The 10,069-nt window shown below is 32.3% G+C and overlaps 1 protein-coding gene across 2 annotated transcripts in view; it reads left to right on the top strand.

The window, feature by feature from the left end:
• Nucleotides 1-1,801: 1,801 nt before the first annotated feature.
• LOC111504936 (uncharacterized) overlaps nt 1,802-10,069 on the top strand; it is a 42,628-nt gene continuing 34,360 nt past the window's right edge. Inside the window, exon 1 of one of the 2 annotated variants that reach the window (XR_012468081.1) lies at nt 1,802-1,944. The gene's annotated coding sequence lies outside the window, so the exon portion shown is untranslated. Of the gene's footprint in view, nt 2,038-10,069 lie in introns of both variants that reach the window. The other variant, XR_002722062.2, reaches the window with a different exon arrangement.

Below are 10,069 nucleotides of genomic sequence, written 5' to 3'. Positions count from 1 at the left end.
AGGTACCTAACTGCATATCCGATTTTCATCGATTTTCAATTATCGGAAATCGACTTTATGTTGATGATATACACTACCTTGCACTGACGAGTGGCCAAACAGCCCGAAACCGGTCTGCAAGTGTGTTCCAATAATTGAAAATCTATCGCGGCAGTTGTATCGCCAACAGCATATGGAGGAATAACTTCTGTGAAGAATCCTGCACTGACACCTGTCGGATATAATCCAACGCCCTTCGTGGTATTAGCCAGGGGAGTAGTTGTTTTCTGAGAGGTGTCAGTCCATTAACCTACTGTGTAGGGAGTTGAGACTGGCCTGAACGAATTGTTCTTAGATAATTTGATTTATAGCCAGTCTTTAAGTATGCCCACTGAATATATGTGAAAAATAATTACTTTACTTAAGCTATTGTTCTTATCATTCTGTACTATTTTATCTCATTTCATATTAGTTTACACTGTTTTCTAAACATTGGTCATTTTATCACATACAAAATATATTTTGCGTTCAACCGTCAATAACTATTGTCGCTGAACTACTGTAAATATTAGCCCGATCGTTAGCACTATTTTACAATTCAGACTTATTTTAATAATTTTTCAACATTAATTTTAAATTACTTCTTATAATGAATTTCAACTTACCTCATATGTACTTATTTTTTATTTTTTATTATTTACTGATATGGCTATATCACGTACAAGTTACACCCTTTCGGCGATGCTCCTTCTGTGATGTCGTTGTTTATTTACTCCTTTTTACACCCTTTATATTAGCTTCACCTGTATGTATGTATATATGTATGTATTCATGTTTGTTTGCTTGTAACTCCCAAGCTCGGGATCTGTATCGACAGAATTATCGACATTATTATTGCTTAATCTATTCGCGGGCAGATGGCGCTGTACGTAATTTCCTTGATAGTTTGTTCGAAAGAAAATCAAAATAAGAAATGGATTTTAAGAATTATTATGAGTGTTAGCGAAATTTTGTACTACAGATGAAATATTCAGATATTTAAATATTTTCAATTACCCCTGATTTAGTACAGAAAAAAGTTTTGAATAAAACGGAAGAAACACTTCAAAATCTAATTCGATTATTTGAAAGCAAACCAGAATATGGATTTCAACAATGAAAACGTTATCGTAAAATGTACACCTAAAAATGCAATTACCTAAATATTTCAAAAAATCGAAAAATGAAAATTAAGTTGCTTGACATTACATATCAAATCAAGGAGTGATTTGAAAAATAATTATAGTTTGAAAAACTAAAAAACACGCTTTTATAACTTATGAAACTAAAAAGTAAGAAATAAATATAGTTTAAAAAAAATAAAAATCACGCTTTTAAAGAACATCGAACTAAAAAGTTGAAAATATTTTGTTTAAATAAGCTTAGAACAATAACGATCGAAAAAAATACTAGTATTATTGTGAATAAAGCAACGGGCGCTTGATATACAAAAAATATGGCACAAAGCGCCCACGCTTTTTTCACAATAATACTAGTATTTTTCGATCGTTATCGTTTTGGGCTTTTTTTTTTTAATTATATTTAACTTTTCAGTTCGATGTTCTTTAAAGCGTGTTTTTTAGTTTTCTCAAACTAAATTCATTTCTATTATGAATTATGTATACCTTTTATCTATATTAAGTGAATAAACATCATTATTATATTATTATTATTATTATGTAGTGGTATTACTAGTGAAAATTGGAGAATAAATTTCCTGATTCACCAAAGAGAATGGTAGACACTCAAGAACGAACAGACAATCAGGAGGTAACAGATTACCAGGGTTTATAAATAGACAATAGTATCCCCATCTCTGCTTGTGCTTCAACTACACGGTATAGGTACAAATGAACCGAGAGTGATAAGCTGGCTAGAACGCGATTTAGTCCGTTGTAAGCGTTGATATATTGCCAATTTGAAAAGGTGTGTACCTACTTATATTACCTGGAGCTTCAAACGAAATTGATAGTGCGAAAATAGTTTCCTTGTTTTTGTTGAATTCCTACATCATACTAGGTAAGTAACTATTTTTCGATGAAAGTTTCATTTTATTTTATGAACGTCACGTACCTATATATATCCAAAGCGTATCGACGCTAATACGTCATAGTTATCTGTGACGTATTTATATTAGACTCACTGAATATGTTTGAACCAAATTCATTATTTAATTATAGTTGTTGTAATATTAATTATAAGTGGAAAATGATTCAGTAAATATAATTTCGCAGTAAAAATACATGATCAATACCGAAATTATCTGTGGAAAATGATATAACCAAATCTATGATGAGGAAGTATTCGGCAAGAAAGAGTTTAAAAAGCAGTTCGTTCTGTGTTATTCAAATATTGAAAATCCTATCTGTTTTCTGAATAATCTCAAATGATTTGTGTTTTTCGGAATATTTGCTCATATTTTAATTTGAGTGAGTTTCTCAACATTGTTTTTCAGCGGTGTGTCAACTCAGCACTTGCTTCAGGAACTTTTCAAGTGTACAGTGTCATCCCCAAAGTATGTACAAGAGTAAAGTACTCTTACTTGGAAAATTTCGGGAAATGTTATTTAGAAAAGTTGTTCATCATTGAAAAATACATCTAGATTTGAAGTCATAGCCATCTAAGTGAAATTTTATTTTTAACCCATTTTTTTAAACTGGCGACTACGAAAAGAAAAATTTGCTAACACGATAAATAGACAGCATCCAGTTCACAACTATGGTGTGAATCACGCTCAATTTTTTCGAAGAGTAAAATAATTTTCAAAGTTTTTGGTGCAAAATTATTTTTATTTTTTGTTAACACCGAAAATTACTGAAATTATACAGTATTGTAACAAGAACTCAACATTCAATTATATCAAATCACAAAACATCAAAATAAAATGGGTATTTTGGAACAAACTCATTTATTTTCTGGAGATTATTATGGACAAGAAAATCTCCAGAAAATCAACGAGTTTGTTCCGAAATACCTATTTTATTTTGATGTTTTGTAATTTGATATTATTGAATACCAAGTTCTTGTTACAGTACTGTGGAATTTTGAGTAATTTTCGGTGTTAACAAAAAATAAGAATAACTTTGCAAAATTAACGGTGGTTAACACCATAGTTATGTAATTGACCGATATGACCGATTCTCTTCATACTGTATACAGGGTGATTCAAAAGTACTTTGACAAAATTCAGGAGATGATTCCTCACAATATTCTAATATGAATTGTCCAAATAAATAAATGTCCGGAAACGCTTCGTTTCCAAGATACAGGATGTTGAAGTTTTATTTTTATTTTCGTTTTTTTCAAATAACTTTTGAAATACTGAACTTAATCAAACGAAACTTGGTAATAGGAGGTTTTTGAGGTGTCGAATTCGAACCTGATGTTCTTATTGCTCTTACTCGTAGGGGGCGCCACCTACACGTCATTTCTTTTTTAAAGATTCATAACTTTTTTGGGCGTACTTCTAGCACATTTTTCAGTAAAAAAATCGATTCCTCTATCATATCTACGTAAATAAGCTACCCTTGTTACTAGTCGCTGTAAGCAACCGTTTTCTAAATATTTGGACTTGAAAGCTTCAAGTCGATTATTTGATAATCGATGCATGTTGAAATTATTACGAATATTTTGCTTTTTTCACAAGAATGCTTTGGAAATGAATTTGACGTTTTACTCGTTTGAAGAGGTCATTACTGTTGGGTACGTTCCTTTATGACATCCTTAAGCGAAATAGTTATTTTTGTATCAAGGGTGCATAATCAGTATTTGTTTTAATAAAATTTGCAAGAAATGTCAACATTTTATTTCTGGAAATTTTGAATATGTAGAATAAACTAAAATAAACGAAACTAAATTGTATTCAAATAAATTGTCAGTCGTCTAGTCATTGAATCTCGTACCCACTTAAAAATTATTGGTGTGTTTCTTATTGTTTCACAGGCGTCTACTATTTGGTTTCTCAGATCTTCCTCATTCACTACTGGAGTCTTATAAACTAGTGACTTCAAATGTCCCCAAAAATAAAAATCTATCGGGTTTAGATCTGGGGACCTTGGTGCCCACGCCTGGTTAGGTTCTTCTACACCCCTACCGATCCATCGATTTGGATAGACTGTGTTAAAGAATTCCCTGGCTACAACGTTAAAATGGGCCGGAGCCCCATCATGCATAAACCACATGCGGATACGAATTTCTAATGGTACAACCTGAAGTAGTATCATTTTCTAAAAAGTGTCTGTAAGTTACGCCATTCAGTCGGAGCGGAAGAAAGAAAGGACCTATCAAGTAATTATCAATTATTGCCGCCCATACATTTACAGAAAATTGATACTGATAACGCCTTTCACTAACTGCGTGCGGATTTTCGAGAGCCCAAACATGGTTGTTATGAAAGTTTGTGATAGCATTTCGGGAGAAGTTTGCCTCGTCCGTGAAGAGTACATATCTTAAATATTGAGGATTTCCAGCCAATTTTCTCAAAAACCTTTGACACATAGTAATGCGTTGGGGAAAGTCTCGTGGCAAAAGAGCTTGTACCCTCTGAATATGGTATGGATAAAACTGTTGATCGTGGATAATTCTCCAAACTGTGGACTGAGTAGAATTGACAGCTTCAGCAATTACTCTTGTGCTTGTTTCTGGATTCTCCTCGATAGCGTTCAAAACAGCTTCTTCCAATTCTGGGGTTCGGACTGCTCGTGGTCTTCCAATAATATCAGCTGCCCTCTTAAAGCTACCTGTTTCTGCCAAACGACGGTGGAGACTAGCAAATGTTGGAGCTGAAGGCAGTACTCGATTAGGAAATCGCTCCTGGTAAATACGTCTTGCTTCGCGCGTATTTAAATCCGCAAGGCCATAAACGAAATGCATATCGGCTAAATAAGCATTATTGTTTAAATAATCCATTTTTTCAAAATGAGTGTTTTCTACTTCTACTTACGGAAACTTCAACAAAACGTCTAACTGTCACAAAATATGTAATTACCAAAACTACTCACAAACGTCAAATTTATTTCCAAAGCATTCTCGTGAAAAATGCAAAATATTCGTAATAACTTCAACATGCATCGATTATCAAATAATCGACTTGAAGTTTTCAAGTCCAAATATTTAGAAAACGGTTGCTTACGGCGACTAGTAACAAGGGTAGCCTATTTACGTAGATATAATAGAGAAATCGATTTTTTTACTAAAAAATGTGCTAGAAGTACGTCCAAAAAAGTTATGAATCTTTAAAAAAGAAATGATGTATAGGTCGCGCCCCCTACGAATAAGAGCAATAATAACATCAGGTTCGAATTCGACACCTCAAAAACCTCCTATCACCAAGTTTCGTTCAATTGAGTTCAGTATTCCAAAAGTTATTTGAAAAAAACGAAAATAAAAATAAAACTTCAACATCCTGTATCTTGGAAACGAAGCGTTTCCGGACATTCATTTATTTGGACAATTCATATTAGAATATTGTGAGGAATCACCTCCTGAAGTTTGTCAAAGTACTTTTGAATCACCCTGTATAAACAATATAGATAGAGAAATTTCATACCCCCTATTTTATGCCTATGCAGATGATATATCGTTACTTATATCTGATAAATGAACAGATATCTTAATTAATAAATATGAAAATGTTATGACTCTGACTTCCAAATATCTCAAAAATCAAGATCTATAAAGTTTGACCCTCATTAGAGAACTGAAATACAGAGAGGACAGCTAATATGATATAAAAACAAAAACCAAACTAAAACTGGCAGTTTAAGATGTTTTCGACTAACCCACCTTGTATCTGAAGAAATACAATACAGCTATAAAACTTTTAATCCGATTATGTAGGTATTTTGAGTGGAAATGAGTGACCAGTGTCGTAGAGTATATGATCAAAACATTAGGTACTTTAAATAAATAAATATATTAATATTCTTAAACTGTAGGTACTGTAAACTGTATTTTTATTTTAAAAAAATTTCTTTATTTTATTCAAAAATAATAAGTTACTTGCAATTTGTAAAAGATACATTTATTTAATTAATACCTGTTTTTAAATGATATACACTACTATTACTTACAAAACTATTCAAATTCAAAATAAACAGGATCATCTTCGGAATCCGAGTCGTCTTGCAGGTTAATAATTAACGGTTGTGTCTCTACAGTGGCATCAATTATATTGTCAAGATCCCACATTTTTTGTTCTTCTTCTATTGCATGTCTTACTGCATCTCGCCAATTTTGTTCTGTAATATGTTGTAAAGACTCATATAACAATTCACGTACAGCTTGTATTTTATATGACGTATTTTTTCTAGCCACATAGCTTTTCATTTGTGCCCAAATGAGTTCAATTGGATTTAATTCGCAGTGGTAGGGTGGAAGTCTAAGGACTGTGATGTTTCGTCTTTCCGCCATTTTGTCAACTACGTATTTTTTGAACTTAGATTTGTGTTGCCGGGCAATTTTTAAAAGTTCTGCTTTAACCATTCCATCTTCGTAAGGCAGGGACTTATTCCGCAGCCAGTCAATGATATCCTGTTTCTTCCACGCAGTCGTTGGAAGTCTTTCAACTAGTCGTGAATGATAAGGTGCATTATCTAATACTATAATTGAGTTTGATGGTATATGTTCAATCATCTGCTCAAAATACTCTTCGAAAACATCAGCTGTCATCTCCTCGTGATAGTCTTTTGTGCTTTTGGATTCAAATTCCAACAAACCATGCTTAGCAAATCCTTTTTCACTGCCAATGTGAGAAACTATTACTCTACTGCCTTTACCAGAGGGTGGGGAAATACCAGTAGACCAACCTTCCATAAAGGCTTGCCTGGAGCTTGATATATTTTTATCTGTCCAAATTTTTGTGAGAGTATGACCTGCGTTTACCCACGTTTCGTCCTGATAGTAAATTGGCCTTCCTTCAGCCCGAAATTTTCGTATAGATCTTAGATACTTTCTTCTCCAACATATTATCTCTTCCCGGTCAATCAAAAGTGATTTTCGGTCTGATTTCTCCCACCGGAAATTTAATTCTTTTAAAACTTGCCACAATTTGGTTCGTCCGACATGAGGCAAATCCGGGTCGTCTTTAACTTCTTGTAAAATTTTGTTTAAGTTGGGTATTTCTTTTTTGTAAAAAAATTCGTGAATTTTCCTTCGAATACCATTTTTGGCAAATTTATCAATTTCAATAGGTTTTCTCCCCCTCTTTAAGTATTCGGTTGTATTTGGGTTAGCTATACCTTTTTTTTTTCTTTCTGATAGGAACCTATATATTGTTGACTCCCCTACGCCCGTCATGTTGGCACAACTCTTGATTATGTTCTGAACAGTCTTTGTGGTATTCTGAGAAACCAGAGCATCGTGAACGTTCAAAACAATAGTCTTCTCTCTTGGTGAATAAACAGACTTACTGACTGTACGCAACAGTACCGGTGTAAAACTTGATGATGTTGATGATGATGACGAAGCCATCGCAAGCAATCAAACAAAACAAGCAGGAACGAAAGGTACGTATATGTTTGTAGGAATATGAAAAAAAGTTACTCACGCACTGCACAAAATTCGCAAAATAAATATTAGAGACGTTAATTACTGCCGTAGACGCCGAAACACCAACGAGACGTAAATTAAATGCGATTAAAAAATGTACTAAACCAAAAATTATTTTCGTTCGTAACAACTTCACCCTTTCAAGGCAAGTTTCGAATATAAACTGAAGCTTTATATTTAATGAATAAACACCTCAGGAACCTACGCCTATGATTTTACGAGTTTTACGACCGTTTTATGACTTGGGCCCTCATTTTGTGCTATCGACAAATTATGAACGGACTATAGTTTTGAATACCAAAAAAACTCAAGTAATTCATTTTCATAATTACCAAAACAAAGTCGAAACACTTGATATTCAGATCAGATTCAATAACACAAACCTGCAAAGTACTCACACTGCAAAATTTCTAGGCATACATATCGATGAAAATTCAAATTGGAATGCCCATTGTGATCACCTAGTATCCAAGTTGAGCTCAGTAACTTATATGTTCAGAAATTCGAGGGTTGTTCTTAATAAAGATCAACTAATGAAGGTTTATTATGCTCAGGTCGAATCCAGGTTGCGTTACGGTGTTTGATTGTGGGGCAACTCAACAATGAGCAAGAATGTTTTTATTGCACAAAAAGCAATACTCCGATGTATATTTAATATTTCTCAGAGAGATTCCTTCAAAATAATTTTTAAAAGATATAAACTTTCAACTCTAGTGTGTGTATATATATTTTTGAGTTATGCGTCTATGTGTTTACGAACAAAACCGATTTTACCCTGAAAAGTGATATTCATAGTTTTGATACACGTCAAAAGGACTTATATACACTAAGACCCCTAAATATAAAATTACTCAAAATTCTCCTAAATTAATGGGACCTAAAATTTTCAATAAATTACCAAATATAATAAAAACCACCAAATATAATATACACTGAATGAATATTTTAATCTTTTTGCCTCATGATTACTCATATTTTATCTGAATATTTGTATTTGTTTCACCTCGTATTTATTTATTTACTTGTTTTATGTTGAATATATGTATGTGCTTTGACAATTCCTATACGAAATGTAAATGTTCGTCATAATGAAGGAAATAAAGAAAATCTAAATCTAATCTTAATCTAATTCGTAATGTCACAGGCATTCAAAATAAACCGTCTTATACAGGATGCTGTCTATTTATCGTTTTAGCAATTTTTTTTCGTAGTGCCCATTTAAAATGAAAATGGGTAAAAAAATAAAACTTCACTCAGACTTCAAATCTAGATGTACTTTTCAATGTTGAACAACTTCTTTGAATAACATTTTCCTAAATTTTTCAAAATTAGAGTACTTTACTCTTACCTCAAAATCAAATATTTGAAGGCACCTCGTATATTACGTGTGTTTTACTGTATTTTGTTGGTGTATGTTTAGTTTTAGGAGATGCACAAACTTTTATCGGGAATAACATATTGTCGAAAAATCCCTAATAAATAACTTTCCCATATACTGCATACTTTGGCGATGACACTGTATAAGAAATTATTTTTTCCTTTCAAGTACTCTAATTTCTCTAATAATCTGAAGGCTGGTTGATTTTCTTTTCATGAGTAGGTTAAATTATTTTGAGGGTTCATTCATTTGTTATTTATTTATTTAGTGAAAGGAGCTATGTCCTACTTGATACTCGTGTATAACTTCATTCATAATAACGACAATGATACTACAAAAATTCAATTCAAAGGATATTTGGCTGATGAATTAATTTAAAAAAAAAACAGTGAAAGTACCTGAGATGCAGATCGAAATTCTTATTGAAGTATTTACTATCGTAAATATTTTCTCCATATATTTCATGAAAACATTGTTGAAAATGTATCGAAATCACTACATTTTTAGCTGAAAAAAAGAACAGAATTTACGAAGAATAAAAACTCAAAGTCGTCTCCACAATTTATGGTCACCTTCAGATGTTAGAACGGTGAAACCATCAATCAGTACAAATTTCGAAAAGCTGTTTAGGTTCATCGTCAGCTAATTATTTGAAATTCTACAATGAAAGAAGAACAACAGTAGTTAATATAATGAAGTATAACATACTTATATAAGGAAGAAAATTTTTTATTTTATAATGGAGAAAAGAAAATGGTCACATGTTACCAATGAACAAATAATCACAATGACATGTTAAAAATAATGAAAAAAATATTTTCTAAAGGCAGTCCATTTGTTCATTGGCACCGTGTGTCAATTTTCTTTTTTCCATTATAAAATAAAATATTTTCTCCTCCATGTAAGTATTTCATACTTCATTGTATTAACTCTTGTTATGTTGTTCTTCTTTCATTGTAGAATTTCAGCTGATGATGAACCTATATAGGTTAGAAACATACCGGGTGTCAACGAATCTATTAGACAAATCATGATTTCTAGACTATTAAGAGAATTGAAATGAGATTTGGTATAGTTGAATGGTATGTGGAGAGGAATGTTTTCACATATTTTTCACTTTCCGGT

This window comes from Leptinotarsa decemlineata, unplaced genomic scaffold (assembly GCF_025532065.1).
Source record: "Leptinotarsa decemlineata unplaced genomic scaffold, Ldec_3_MD MMD2_tig00026374_RagTag_RagTag, whole genome shotgun sequence".
In the NCBI taxonomy this organism is placed as follows: Eukaryota; Metazoa; Arthropoda; class Insecta; order Coleoptera; family Chrysomelidae; genus Leptinotarsa; species Leptinotarsa decemlineata.
Note: the sequence above shows the minus strand (reverse complement) of the source record. Positions and strands in the feature narration are given on the sequence as shown.